Source organism: Diabrotica undecimpunctata, chromosome 4 (assembly GCF_040954645.1).
Source record: "Diabrotica undecimpunctata isolate CICGRU chromosome 4, icDiaUnde3, whole genome shotgun sequence".
NCBI lineage: Eukaryota > Metazoa > Arthropoda > Insecta > Coleoptera > Chrysomelidae > Diabrotica > Diabrotica undecimpunctata.
The window spans coordinates 40959005-40974876 of NC_092806.1; the positions used below are offsets into that span (position 1 = coordinate 40959005).

General features: G+C 33.4%; 1 non-coding gene across 1 annotated transcript; it reads right to left on the reverse strand.

The window, feature by feature from the left end:
* Positions 1-10070: 10070 nt before the first annotated feature.
* TRNAH-GUG (transfer RNA histidin (anticodon GUG)) lies at positions 10071-10142 on the reverse strand. The gene has a single exon. It is a non-coding gene; the product is annotated as a tRNA-His (tRNA).
* Between the last annotated feature and the right edge of the window lie 5730 nt (positions 10143-15872).

The window sequence follows — 15872 nt, forward strand, 5'->3', positions numbered from 1 at the left end:
TATGAGATATTTTTTATAATTAATGTGTTTTTTAGCAACTTTTTTGAATACATTTTCTTCAGAGACAACAGAAATAGAGGGCGAAAACTATAAATTAATATTCAAAATAATGACAATCCGAAAATAGTAGGATCCTATTATCATAAATAATATATATACCATATAATAGTAAGATCAACGAAGGTTATTGTAGGCATATTATAACAATGGAACAAGACTAAGCAATACATATATCCTCTATCCAATTTTTTATATGGCTATCTATGTGAAAAAATCTTTATTGGTCTTAGTCTCAAAGTTTGTTTTAACCCTTTCGAGTGTGACGGGATGTATGTATCCCAGTCATGAAATCATCTAGTCTGTTAGACTAAATCTGAATCGTTTTACATGAATTTTTATCATAACCGACTTTTTAAGAACTTAGAAGGCAGCAGCCATTTTTGCCAGCGATACAGAATCAGAAGTCGATCCTTTTGAAACTAGTGGTCCGATGATGAAAACTGCAATCCATCAGGATGCTAAGGAGAAATAGAACGAGAGCGTCCCGAAATAGATTCAGGTTCCAATGATAATAAGACGGATGAAGAGAATTAGATGATAAGTAACGAAAGTAAAGAAGAAAGCAGTAGTGACGAAAATGATTAAGAAGGCGAAGGTAAGTACCAACAAGGTATTTGGTTTCATAAAGATGGAAATTTTTATCACGTTTTTCGGTTCCATCAGAAAAATAGTCGATTGTACTCTTCCTCATACCATGACCGAAATAGAAATATTTCTATAAGTCTTTCCCAGAAGCCTCATTTGACATATTGCACATTGGACGAACTTACGGTTAAAGAAAATTGGAAACGACACCAAGAAAAAAAGATTTCCTATCGATGAATATGAAATTATAATTGTATTGGGTGTTACACTAATCATGGCATATAATTGAGTTCCATCTTTCAATGATTATTGGTCCCAAAATGATTTTTTAGAAAATTTAGCAATAAAGAATAGCGATTTCTCGAGACCGCTGTAAACTGATCATTGCCAAAATGTATTTCGCTGATAGTGTAAAGCCTGACAATGCAAGAAAATCATATAACTTTGAGGATGTCGCTAAGTGTCTTAAACTAACATTTTTACAAAATATCGAACAGAGCTGGCTTTTCGAAGCATTGATGAGTCAATGGCGAAATATAAATTTTCGGTCTTTCTTAAGAGTCTTCCTTAAAATTGTTCCTACTCATGAAACTCATCAAACGAGGAATAAAGATATGGATACGAAGCGACTCTTCAACAGGATATGTATACGATTTTAATATATACGAGGAAAAGAAAACAGGAAATGATACTAGTTTATTATGGGGAGAAAGAGTAGTGACCAAATTACTTACTACTATAAGCGGAACTAATGTATTATTGTGTTTTGACAGATTTTTCTCATCTATTATACTACTTGATACTCTATCTTATCCAGCAATAGGAACAATAATTGCAACAACAGTAAATGTACCAAAATTTGTTGGGAAGTTTAATCGTGGTGACTCAGAATTCAGAGTAAATAACCACGGCACCATAGTTTGCAGATGGCAATATACTAAAGATTTGTTAGCAGTAAGCAATTAATTTAGAGATAAGCAAGTAAAAGTAAAACGAAAAATGAAGAATGGCTCTAAAATAAATGTGCGATGTCCTGAACTTCTCGACATGTACAATAACAAAATGGGCGGCGTGGACCTAAAAGATCATATTATTTTGTGCTTGTATGACTTTGATAGGAAGTCTACCAAATGGTGAAAGAAAGTATTTTTTCGCCTTCTGATGATGGCATTTGGAAATTCTCATGTACTACACAACGATCTGAAAAAATAAAGAAAAAACACTATTTTTGCCTCTCTAATTAGTGTAGCTGAGAGATTCATTTCATTGGAAAGAAGCCATGCTGCTGAAAAAAGAAAAGGCTCTTCTTCACTTGGACATCCTCAAGCAAACAAAAAAAATGTTCAACGTGGGAAATCATTTACCCGTCGAAAGAAAGACCCGTAGAAGATGTCAAAGATGTTCTTCTCAGAAAAAAGAAAAATTAACCACCACACTCTATCAGAGCTGCAATGTACCCTTGTGCAAAACATATTTCACACCTTTTCATTTACATTCAATATTGATTAGTTTTAGTCCTTTTGTTTTCAAAATATGAGATTTTATTTGTACTTTCGATTTTTCTTTACTAAACTAAAGTAATAATTTGGTGTCTGATGGGTTATTATAGCCACACATATATGTTACAAAAAAGTCTGACTGAGACATATATGTTCCCGACAAAATGGCGGATCTCAAAGATAAAATTAATCTCAATCAATTATATTTTTGCATAATTATACTTTTTAAACAAAAAACGTTCTAAATTCCATACCGATCCTAAAAAAAATCCGACTCGAAAGGGTTAAGAGCAGTCAACGATTGCAATTTTTCTCTAATAGCTCTTTCTTTTTGTTGGTTTTATAATTATAAATGAACAATTGCGTATCGAAAAATTTTTATTTAGCATTTTGACTTTGCCGTTTTGAAAATACAATTTTTCAAACACATTTTAAACCGAGTGTATTGGTTATTTCTTGAATCTTTTGTAGTCTTCATATTATTCTTATTTCTACTAATCTTTTTTGACATTGGTTCTGGTTCTATTCTTAAAACGTTTTATAATGACGCTACTTTATATTTCTTATCTGTGTAGCCGTTTTGTTCATTTATTGTTTTAGTGTTCATTAAGATTTTGCCCATTAGTAACCTGTTATTACTTTCTACATGGGCTGAGTTTAACGTTCTTATGTCAATTTCTTCACAATATATGTCACAATATATTTATTGTGGTAGTATATTTTTCTATTATTAATAATGTAATTTATTGTTGATTTTTTTTCTCTTCTATTTGCAAATTTACATGTGTATTGATACTTGTAGTTGAAGTTGAAAAATGTATTTCTAGTTCTTAGACTATTAACGAACATAGGTTTGGCATAAAATCTCTATTATCATTCAAGTAATCATCATTAAACCTTTGTTTGACGCTTGAAATAATTTTCCAACATAATTATTTGATATTCTGATGAAAAGTTCTCAAGAATTTCCTGAAGCTGGTCATAGAAATTCATGTTCTCTTTTTGATTTGCATTATCTTCGGCACGAAATGCGGTCCATAAACGTTCTTATATGCTATATGTAATTTATTTTCAGTTAAACCTCTGGATTATTTCCATTTAATAAAATATACAGTATCTGACATATCCTTAAAAGACATAGATATATTAATTTATGATGGCATTTATAATTTGTTTTTTTTTCAAAATATCAATTATTGTATTAATGTCAAAATAATTTTTTTTTATTTTCCATCTTTCACTTTTGCCCTATTTGTACTTAAAAAAGGAAATACAGAGCAAAAAGAAAGGGGGCAATTTACTTTCATATCTAACGAATCAATGGAATATAATTTAGAGAGAGTGATCCATTTTACTTATCTGGGGGTTATTGTAGAAGAGAAACGTCAGGAAGAATGGGAACTAGGCAAAGGGAAATAAAGGGACGGGAAACCGAAGACCACTAATGAAATCCAAATATATATCCAGAAAAACAAATTAAAGGATTTATAAAACAGTAGTAAGTCCCACAGTGAGGTATGGTAATGAAGTCTGAACAATAAAAAAAGCCAATACGGAGAAATTTAACCCTCCGGTGTCCCTTGCGTGCCGCAATTTTAATATTTTAATAATGTTTACCAATATTGTTTCGTATACGCCACTGTCTATTTAGATATGTGTTCGTGACTATAATTAAAATATTACCTGCTGATGTCGCATTTCCTAAAGTCTTGTATCAGTTTGATATTGAACATTGAAATGGAAGTTGTTCAATAGCGGCATTCCGTACCGCAGCGTAGTTTGTCATGTAAGTAAAATTTGTTCATACAGTTTTTTAGCACTTAAATTAATCAATGTACTTTTTGTCATTTCAGGAGTGCAAAAAGGCCAATTAAGTATTTGGCAGAGATTGAGTTGTAAGAGATTGCGGAAAATTTATCTGATTTTGTCGAAGATATTGTTGATTTAAGTGATTCAGGTGGACCACAAGAAATTATTGAAAATGATGATTACGACAGCAAATCGGAACTATCTGGTAGCTATGATGACGATGATATGTGTCCGGTAAAAGAGCTAGACGATGGTGATTACCAATTTTATATAGGCAAGGATGAAGAAACAATTTGGAAAAGCATCCCAATAGCTTATGGCAATAAAACCAAAGCAAAAATATTATGAAAGAAGTTCCTGGACCAAAAGGTAATGCCAAAAACATATTGAATCCATTAGATTCGTTTCTTTTATTGATAACTCCAGCCATGATTGACAGTAAGTTTACTTGCACTAATATATAATATCAACAACAGAAGAGCAAATAATCTATCTTGCCAGAGAGACAAAAATTGCAAATTAACCTCTCGTAATGAAATAAAAGCTTTGTTTGGGATACTATTTATTCTTGCAGTAAAAAAAAGGAAATCATGTAAACGTTTAAGAAATATGGGCAAAGGACGGAACCGGTATAATGCGGACCAGAGCTGCATTTGGTTACAAAAGATTCCTCTTTCTCCTTCGTGCTCTTCGTTTTGATGATGTTGGGACACGAAAAGATCGTGAACAAAATAATAAATTAGCTGCTATTAGAAATATATACACAGACTTTCTGAATAATTGTATGAGTAATTACTGTTTGGGGAAATACGTCACTATAGACGAAATGCTTCACCCTTTAAGAGGACGATGTGGCTTTGTACAATACATGCCATATAACCAGCCAAATATGGCATAAAACTGTATGCATTTTACGATAGCAGGTCTTACTATACATGGAATTTCGAGATATATTGTGGAATACAAAGAGACGGACCGTACAAATGTTCAAATAAACCATTCGATATAGTACAGCATTTAGTTTCTCCCATAAAAAACTAAAAAAGAAATATAACTATGGATTATTATACTAGTTATGTTTTTGAAGAAAAACAAAACAGAACTTCCTCCCCAATTTCTTCCGAATATACTGCGAGCTATTGGATCTTTAATATTCGGGTTTCAAGATAATATGTCCCTAAAAGAAATAAAACTGTACTATTGCTCTCTACCATGATCGATACAGACGAAATACACAAAGATACAGGAAAACCAGTAATGATTTTAGAATACAATAAAACAAAAAGTGGCGTTGATACGGTTGACCAAAAATGTACTTCCTACACGACACAAACGATTACCAGAAGATGGCCATTAGCAATATTTTTTCGCATACTAGATTTAGCTGGAATAAACTCCGAAGTTATTTATAATTGCACTAAGCCAAATATGTCGCCTCAAAAAAGGAGCAAATTTTTAATTGAATTAAGTTTCTCCCTGATGAGGGATCATTTAGAAGACCGAGCGAAGATACTAACACTTCCAAAAGATATAAGAAAATTTCTGCTGCTTTTTCAAAGTGCCAAAGGACCCACCAGCACGGTAAACCAATGTCGAAGTGGACGGTACCATATATGCAGTCCGCATAAAAACAATAAAACAACCGTTTCCTGTGACTCATACCAACAATTTGTTTGCAAAAATCATAGTGAGAAAAAAATTCAGTGTAATATGTGTTTGTATCCTTCAGTGGAGGAAGACTAATTTAATTATTTTGTATTTAGATACTTTTCTTTTTTGATCTTTTGTGAGAGAATATTTTTTATTGTAAACGTTACATTATGTTAAAGTCATACAATAAATTGCTAAAAATAACGCTTTTCTTTCTTTTTGGGTCGTTTACGAATTTTTCTAACAAAGTTTTGATAATTTTTAACGTTTAATACCTTTTTTTCTATGTGCGGCATAGTGTGACCACTCATGTAACTTTAAGAGGCGTGTCTGCCGGAGGGTTAAATAGAAAATGCTAAGAGCTATATATGAAGACAAAAACACGGTGGAAGATTAAGTGCGTCGAACAAACAGGGAGCCACCGAAACTATATAACGAATCAAGCATCAGTCGCTTCATAAAAGAGATGAATGAGTCAGAATGACAGAGAGTCAGATGAATGGGCCACGTGATGAGAAAGAAAAGGAATAGGATGCCAAAGATGATTCTAAAACGGGGCAAAATCACGAAAAGAAGAAAAGGACGAAGGAAAAGATGGTTGGGAAGAGCAACAAATATGGATTAATGGAGGAGAATAGTAAGTCAAGTTAGTAGGCAAGAAGCATGATTGGACAAGAAGCTACCCCAGTTGATACAAGTTTTATAGTGTATAAGTATTGTATTAATTGTATTAATTGTATTTTAGCCCTAGGTCTTCAAGGCCTATTGAGTTTCGTAAATAAATAAATAATAGCCATATTTTATAAATAGAAATAAATTTGTTAGTCAATGGAAACCTATGCATTGATACATGAAAATTACAAACCGATATTTCCCGGAAATTGTGCGTTATAGGAAATTCAGATAGAAGCAATATTTTTGTATTAAAAAACCAAAATAATCCGGCACTTTTTTATGTAAAAGGAATTTTAGTTAAATTGGCTGAAACTTAGTAAAATGCTTTGGTCATGTGAATTGAAAGTTTTCATTGCTCCAAGAATAAAAAATCAGTTGTTTCTGAACTACAGAAGTTCAAAATGTCGATTTATATTAAATTTTTCAAAATCGTGAATTTTGAAACGTGTTGTCCTACACATTCAATATACCTACTGATCTTAACCTCATTAAACACGAATAAGGAATCCCAATAAAATTTCTTCATGCTTTCTTGTCAAATAAATACGTTTCTTCGTGGATTAGTGGGATTACGATACCATTGTGAATATCCCACTGATTTATAAGAAAAATCCCATTAATAACGGGGGCAGTGGTACACCGCCCTCTTCTGTATTGATATATAGCAAATATAGCTAAAGACTACATATGCGCAGAAGCTATCACTACAGTGTCCATTTGCATGAAAAGTATCGGAGGACTAATACGTATACTGAAACAGTCAGAGGATGTACATATGTGCAGCAGATACCAGTGAAACGCATACCTGCACAGAAAGTCCTGTAGGGGGCACATTTGCAGAAAGTTTAAGGAAGGTTTACACGTACACAGTAAGTATCAATGAAATGTACATCTCCGCAGACGATACTGGAGAAGCCGGTATATGCACAAAAGGTTTGAATGAGTTGTGCGCATAAGCAGCTAGTATCAATGAGTCGTTTTTCGGTGTAGACTTTACTACAGGGTCATGTGTATACCTGATAAAAGCATTTTGCTAGGTATACGTTTCATTAATACGTAATACACATGTGCACAACCAAATGAAACATTTTACTCATGTGTCGGCCCTTACAGTACCCCGTAGATTGTTTCACAGATACCTATTGCACAAATGGAACAGTAAAATATTCACAGGAACATCCTATCAGAATATTACACCAAAACAAACACGTGGATGTCCTAGCCAGGATATTTACCTACAACGCAATAAAGTAAATAAACTGATTAAGCTAATCGTAACAACTCTTTTAGAAGAGATGAAAAATTTGTGCGATTAATAAAAATAAGTTATAAGTACGAAAATTAATCCAATCTTCTTCTTATTGCGCCGTCTCCTTTCGAAGGTTGGTGATCCAAATCGGAATCGTAGCTTTGGAAACTGCTACATGAAATATTTCTGTGGATGAGGTCTTTCAGTCACGAGTTCCGGCATCTTCCAACTGATCTTTTGCCCTGCACTTTTCTTTCCAATATTATTTGGAGTAATTCATATCTTTCACCTCTCAACATATGACCCAAGTATTGTATATTTCTCTCATTGATTATGCTGAGTAATTTTTTTTTGTTTACTCATGTGCGGAAGTACCTTACCATTGGTAACTTTTTGCATCCATGGAATTCTCAGCATCCGTCTGTTTCATCACATTTCAAAGTCATCTATTCTTTTTTCTATTTCAGAGTCCATTGTCCAACTTTTACAGCCATACAGCAAAACAGAGAAAACGTAACATCTGATCATTCGAATTCTGAGCTCTAGGCTAAGGTCCGATCTTATTAAAAATGTTTTTATGTTCATGAGTGTTTTCCTAGTTTGTTCGATTCTTGATAGGATTTCTTTTTTTGGGTTACACTGGCTGTTTATTTCATGGAAGTTACCTTTTCTATTATTTGTCCTTTATCATACAACTGTAAGTTTGTTGGTATCTTTGAAAATACTAGAATTTTATTTTTGGAAACATTTAGATGTAAACCGAACATTTCCCTATCACGAACTCTTCTAATGCTTTTCTAAATATAGATTCCGAATACAAATTAAATAATAGTGGTGATAAAACGCAACCTTGTCGCACTCGTCGTCGGATTGGTGCCAATATATCGATATGGCCAATGGATCGATAGAAGAGTAGGAGTTTTCAATTGTCTTATTAATAAATTAACATTAGAAGATTCCAAAGAATATACTTGACAACTAATAAACTCCATTTATTCGACTGGTTCTGACTTGTTTAGCCGGTGAACCAGTGAACACGGGCACGTGGTGGGAGGTGCTACTCACCCGAAAAATATAAAAGAAATAATTTACTCGACTAAATGTTTGTTGTTCAGACACATTTAGTTATTAAATTACTCGCTTCTCGACTTAAATACTAACAGCATAGTGCGAACTAGCCACTTCAGAACCAGTTCTTTGTGTATATTGTTTTGCTACAATGTGATATTAGAGTTATGCTTCTAAATTTAGTCGACAGAGCCTGGTTTTATTAATAAGGAGATACCATGTAAACGTGACGTTGTCAGTGCGATAGGAGAGGCTTTTTCTGACCCATCCTCCCTAATATTTCCCATCTCTGTTGAAGTTGGTGACCAATACAGTGAATTCGTTTCTATCTTGGGCTCTCGTGTATTAAGTTATTTTCATTGGTGTTCGTCCAATCTCCAATATTTCTCAGTCACGATATCTTTTTTGACATACTTCTTTTTTTATTTAACTTTCACTCCAAGATTAGTTGTACCTGTTCGTAACCATCCAACATCCATCAACGCAGTAAGGCCTCAACGTAGCACCATAGTGTCCGAAGACACTATCCGAGGATACTGTCCGAAGACAATGTAGCACCTTAGTGACCTGGATACACAAATTCAGGCGACATAGAAATTTTTTCATGTTAATTCAACAGGTCCTGGCGATTTCAATGGATCTAATAATCCCATTTAAGTGGTCCAGCTGACTGTTTATTTCTCTTTGTAGATATATGTCGCGCTGTTTTGCATGTAGGTTCTACGGTCACAAATTAGAGCTTTGGCTTTTGAGGAGTTTACCTCTAGTCCCATTCTGGCACTCGATTCCGATAGATTATGTCTATCAATGTTCTTCCAATTTAACCCATCTTAGGTATTGATCACAGTTACGTTGATATTGACACCTTCTAGGCGTTCCCCCAGAAATTTTATAATAATATGTTTTGCATAGACAGGACATTCCTGACTTAATCCGACATAGTTTGTCTTGTCGTGTAAAGTCCGAACACAACCATAATGATTCTCCTATAATGAATATATCCCGTCCATCGAGTTCGATCTCTTTTAGAATATATGTATATCATTTTGTCGTCTAATATTTTTTAATTTCTGTTTCGCTGATGTCTTTAAATAGTTTCCTACTACAAAGCTTTCTCTAGGAGCTTTGCTGCACTTACAACACAACTAGCACAGCTATACGCAACTATGCGCAACTATAGCGCATACAACTTCTGCTGTCAATATACCATTTCGCTATTTTCGTCTTCTATCATAGAAACATTTTTGGGCTTCCAAAGACCTGCAACCTCTATTATTTTTTCTCTGAAGTTCTCGGTTTTTGTCTTCTTATTGAAGTTGTTATACCTCTTTGCACATCTCCTTTAGCCATTGTTGCTTTATACTCTATATTAAATATATTTTCTTCTTCTAATGCTATGATAGTGATTACTGAATTTATAAAACATGAAGAAAAAATGGACATATTTAAAAAATTGTTATAAAAAATATCCCATATGCCGTGACCAGGATTCGAACCTGGGTTACCACGGCCACAACGTGGGGTCCTAACCACTAGACGATCACGGCTAACTGAGATCTTAATAGTTTTAAATTGTATAAAATTCATTCAGATTTTGTGCTCCACTTTATTGTTCGAGAAATTAATAAACAGGTGCGGTCAAGCCAATCATACGATAATTGATTTTATTACAAACTTTCTCTCATAAATATTTTATTAGACAAGACAGTGACTAATTACCAATCACTTGATAGTGTTAACATTTATCTAAATATAATATCTTGTCCTTCAGAAAAATTTGTACCATTCTGAACACCTTTAAATGTATAATTTATTGTATGTAGGATAAAATATAATTTATACTTCAAATTTAATTAAAAAAACTTTGGTTAATTGGTTTTGCCAAGACCATCACACAGGACAAGAAATTATTTTTGTTGTAACTACAAATATATAGGAATGTTCACCATTATTATCAGTAAATGATAATAATGGTGAACGATAAATTTTCTTTGTCCAACTTTCATCTCTAACTCTGGCAGCATGGCCTGCCCAGTTCTATTTTAGCATGGTAAATCTTTAAACTGCGTCCGTAACACCAGTTTTTTTTCACTATTTGGTTTGAGTCTCTATTTCTGAGGTATATATTTAACATTGACCTTTTCATTGCTCTCGGTGCTACTTGTATTTTATTTATTAGTTTTCTGGTATGAGTCAGTGTTTTTTGCTCCTTACGTCAGAACCGCAACAACACACTGATCAAAGACCTTCTTTTTCAAGCACATGGGAATATCTGATCTAAAAGCTTCTGTTGTATCTAAAGCTGATCATGTGAGTCCTATTTTCCTGTTTAACTCTGTAGTTTGGTTGTCTCGTCCTAATTTAATCTTGTGGCTGTGATACCTACATACTTTGAAATGTTTTTGACCATTACAAGGTTGGTTATGTATTCATCAATATCGTGAAAAAGAGCTTTAAAGGCCTTGAAAAACTTGGTAGACACGATTTTTATCGGTCTGCAAGGTCTATCTCGTCTACAAACCTCAAGTTCTTCAGAAACTCCCCATTTATGTTGACTGCAATATTTTTCCAGATATTTTTTCTTATAGCACTCTGCAACAAAGCGGTGAATAGTTTAGGTGATATGGTGTCTCCCTGTTTAATACACTCCTCCAACAGCAATGTGTTTGTATCGCTATATGTATTATATTCTGATTGCAGCTGTTGTGCTTTTATATTTACCTCAAAGAAGAATTGTGTTCCTATAGACAATACTTTACTCTCTAAGCGCTCTTAATATGGAGCCATGCTGAACTAAGTACTAAGTCAGATGCTTTTTCAAAGTTTACAAATATTAATATTAATGGCTGGTAGCATCCTATAACCTTCTCCATCAACGACTTTATTACTAGTAGGTGATAATTTGTTTGAAAGCCACTATATCGGGTTTGCTCTAGTGGTTGGTGGAAATATAACTTAAGTCCCAATCTTCTGGCAATTAATCTCATAAGGAGCTTATGTAAATAAGATAATCAGCTTATAGGTTTTTTTTATCCAATATTACCATAAAAGCATTATTACATTTACCACTAAAATGGAATCAACTCGACTATATAATGTTCTATACTACTCTTAGATGCTTTTTAGGATCTCTTTTTATTTCTATAAATTACATGTCCTTGTTTATTTTTTTTCCTTATGTATAAATATTCCAAGTTCTTGTTTCTTGCTTTAACTTTCATATTTTATACCTTTTAGACTTAAAAGCAAATTTAAAATAATAAAAAAATTGTTTTACTTATTTATTATTTCAGACTTTAGCAAAACATTATTGTTACCTTCGCAGATGAAAAAAATCTTTTAAAGGGATGGCAGACACTAGTTAAGAATCAGCTGACAAGTTGCATATGTCTTCTTCTTGATGTGCTTATCCGTGACGAATGTTGGCGATCATTATGGCAATTTTTATCTTATCTGCAGCAGCGCAAAAAAGCCGCACAGATGTTGTGTTTAACAAGGATCTGAAGTTCTTTACTCAGGATGATCTTCTTCTTCCTGGACTTCGCTTTCCAATTTTTTTTGTTGCAGAATGGCTTGTAGGACGGCATATCTGGATTCATTTCGCATAATGTGTCCGAATAATTGTAACTTTCGAGATTTGATGGTAATTAGTACTTCTCGGTAATTTTTCATTCTTCTGAAGACCTCCTTATTTGTGACTTGGTCAGTCCACGAAATCTTAATTACTCTATGATATTGTCACATCTCAAATGTTTTTAATCTTTTGCACATATCTTCGTTTAAGATCAAAGATTCAACACCATAAAAATCACAAAGAAGACACAGAATCGTAGCATTGTTACTTTTATACTAAAAGAAAGGTCGTGGCTCTTAAAAACTCCTGCAAGATCCTAAATAAGTCAGACCTCAATACTAAACAATTTAGACAAAGTCTACGAGAGGCTCCTAAAGAAAAAAATTATATTTTACTTACTCACTTATCTTAAAACTCATCTACGAAAGTCGTTAACATCAGATCTGACATACAGCCTAATAAATCATCATCATTTTGGATTTATAACCTGTGTGGGTCCTAGGCCCCCCAAGAATTTTTTTCCAGTCGTTCCTATCCATCGCCTTCCTCCGCCAAGCACGTATTTTCATATTTCTCATATCTTGATCTATGTTATCTAGGAATCTTGTTCTGGGTCTTCCTCTTCTTCTTCGTCCAATAGGTCTATCAAGGAGGCCTACCTACCTCAGACATCCTCACATGTTTTCATTGTTTTTTGTTAAAAAAAAACTCATCTTTGCGGTAGTGTCATTTTCAGTATTGATGAGCGTTCCCAGGTATACAAATTCGTTAACTGCTTCGATGACGTCGTTTTCTATAACACGGCGCCGTAGTATTTGTGGTTGGGTACCTATTTTCATGTATTTCGTTTTATTGGTGTTTATTATTAAACCCATTTTTGTAGCCGCTTCCTTTAGTGCTACGTACGCCTCTCGTGCTGCGTTTTCCGTTCTCCCAACAATATTGATATCATCAGCATATGCTAGGATTTGCACAGATTTGTTATATATTAAACCCGTAGTACTACTTTTTCCAGAGCTAGATTGAATAGTATACAGGAGAGTGGGTCTCCCTGACGTATCCCGTTATTTGTTTTAAAAGGTTCAAAGAGTTCCCCCTAGATTCGTACTCTGCATTCAACTTTTTCAAGGGTTAGTTTGGTTAGACTTACCAACTGATTTGGTACTCCTAGGTCTATCATTGCTCTAAGCAATTCTCTTCTATTTACATAGCCGTAAGCTGCCTTGTAGTCTATAAATATGTGGTGCGTGTCTACACCGTATTTCAGTGTTTTCGCTAGAATTTATCTCAGGGTTGAAATCTAATGAATTGTTGATTTAACACCTCTGAAACCAGACTGGTATTGTCCTATTATTCGCTCTGCATATGATGCCATACGATGGCATAGTATAATGGAGAATATTTTATACGCTGCATTTAGGAGCGTAATTCCTCGATGGTCAGAGCATTTAAAGATATCTCAGTTTTTGTGTATGGTGCAGAGTATTCCAATATTCGAATTACTGGGAATGGACTTCTGTATCCATATTTCTTTTATAAGCTGCTATAGCGCTATTATACGTGGCCACCTTTTTTATATAATTTCGCTGGGAGATTATCTATTCCGGGTGATTTGTTTCTGGCTAGTTTGTTTACAGCGTCTTTAACTTCCAGGATCGTTGGTGGATCCTCCTCCCTCTCGTCTGCTTCGCTTACCTCACAGCTTTCGTCTTCCGGGTTTTCTTCTTTTTTCTCTATATTAAGTATCTGGTTAAAATATTCCGTCCATCGGTTTAGTACGTCTGTTCTTTTTGTTAATAGATCGCCATTCAAACTTCTACATTGATTTAGTCTCAAACAGAATGTAGCAGTCTCTAGTTACCAATACTAAAGGAACATGTCAGGAAGAAAAATATACCAACATTAACAATAAACAGAACGTCAGAGACATATAATCTACAATTTTACATAATACATAAACACAGAATATATAAACAAATAAAAAATCAGAATTTAATATCATCCTCAGAAATTGCAACTCAAAACATGGCTATTTGCGTACAAGATGGAGGACAAGTAAGACATTTGTCAATTTGGTAAAACAAAGATCGAATTAATATAAACATTTATGCAATTTAATACAACTTATTTATAAAATAATGTTTTTTGAAAACGAATTCTGGAGTTTCGAGATGTGGAGTTTCGACATCCTAAGCGCAAACTACTCATCCGCACCTCTTTTTGACTCTGTCGGCACTGAACTACATCTAAAGAATATTTTGATGTCCTTAAAAATATATGTGTCACAGAAAGTTTGGCTGGGATGTTACAGAAACACTCCTTTGACTTTTGGTCTAGCTTTCGGAATTGTTTTATTCCTTCTTCAAGACACTGTAATTAGAAGAATGTGTAAATATTTACAATATATCACAAATGGTCAGTGTAACTTACTAGTCGTTCAGATTATTTATATAATGCTATGACACTCAACATTAATAACACACACATAAAATATAACATATAAAATAATGAACAAAATACATTTTAAAATTTAGTTAATGAGAGTAAAACTTCGTTTGTGACATCTTTTAATGGTGTGTTTTAACTGATCCATAGAGACCAGAAAGAAAAACCAAAAATAGTATGATTAAAATGTAATTAGGTGTTCTCCATGTTTTATTAATGGAAGTAGTATATTAAACCTGTCTTTATGGTATGCAACATGTTTTGCATGCAGGTGTATTATGGTGTGTATGTGTAAAAGTAAATCTTTATTTTATTTTTGATGGATGTTTTGTTAATAAATAACAATAAATGTTGCTCAGTTTATATATGTCAGACTTTTTATTTATACAAGATGTATTGGATTTTGTGAAACACATTTCCAAGAAAACACGTTTTGAATGGTTTTTTTCCTTTGCCAAAATACAGGAATCCTTGAAATTAAATTCATGTTTTAACGTTAATGCATGTTCTGTCAACGCACATGCATTTATTTTTTTGGTTTTTATGTCGCTGCGATGTGAGATAACTCTACTGTGAAAATTACAAAATTATTCTCCGATATACACGTTTTTACAATTGGTACACGGTATAGAATAAACAACATTTCTTCTTTGTGTGCAACTTTATCTTTGTGTGCAACTTCGATACCATTTTCACATTCTTAGTTGCAATTTTTAAGCCACTAACATTTTTGAAAATATTCATTAGCTTGGGTGTCAGAACTGGAATATAGGGTAGGCAACCATACGTTATTTTCGATTGTGGTAGCTTTGATGTGTTGTGTGTCAATGTCAGTGTCAGTTGTCGGACCTCATTATTATGAAAATTTTGGTTGGCAGAAAATTGCAAAGGAAAAGGAGAACCAAAAATGAGTTTATTCAAAAGCCCTGTGGGATAGGAGTTCTCTTGTAGTATAGATATCAACTTTTTTAGTCCCTTGTTGACGGTGATGGTGTTTTACATGGTAAAATGAACAATTTCCAAATGTCTAAACAATTCATTCGATCTACCGCAAATACTAAAATAAATTGTATGTCTTTAATGGTAGTAGTATTTTTAAGTATCAAGTGCAGTTTATAGGAATTTATTCTTGTTTTAAAATGCCGTGAAAGTGGTTATGGTTTTGAAGGAATTTTGGAAGGAAATGAAGGAAAATATAGTTTATTTATAAAAACACTAAAATAAGTAGTAACATATATTAATTGTAAAAAAAATCTCA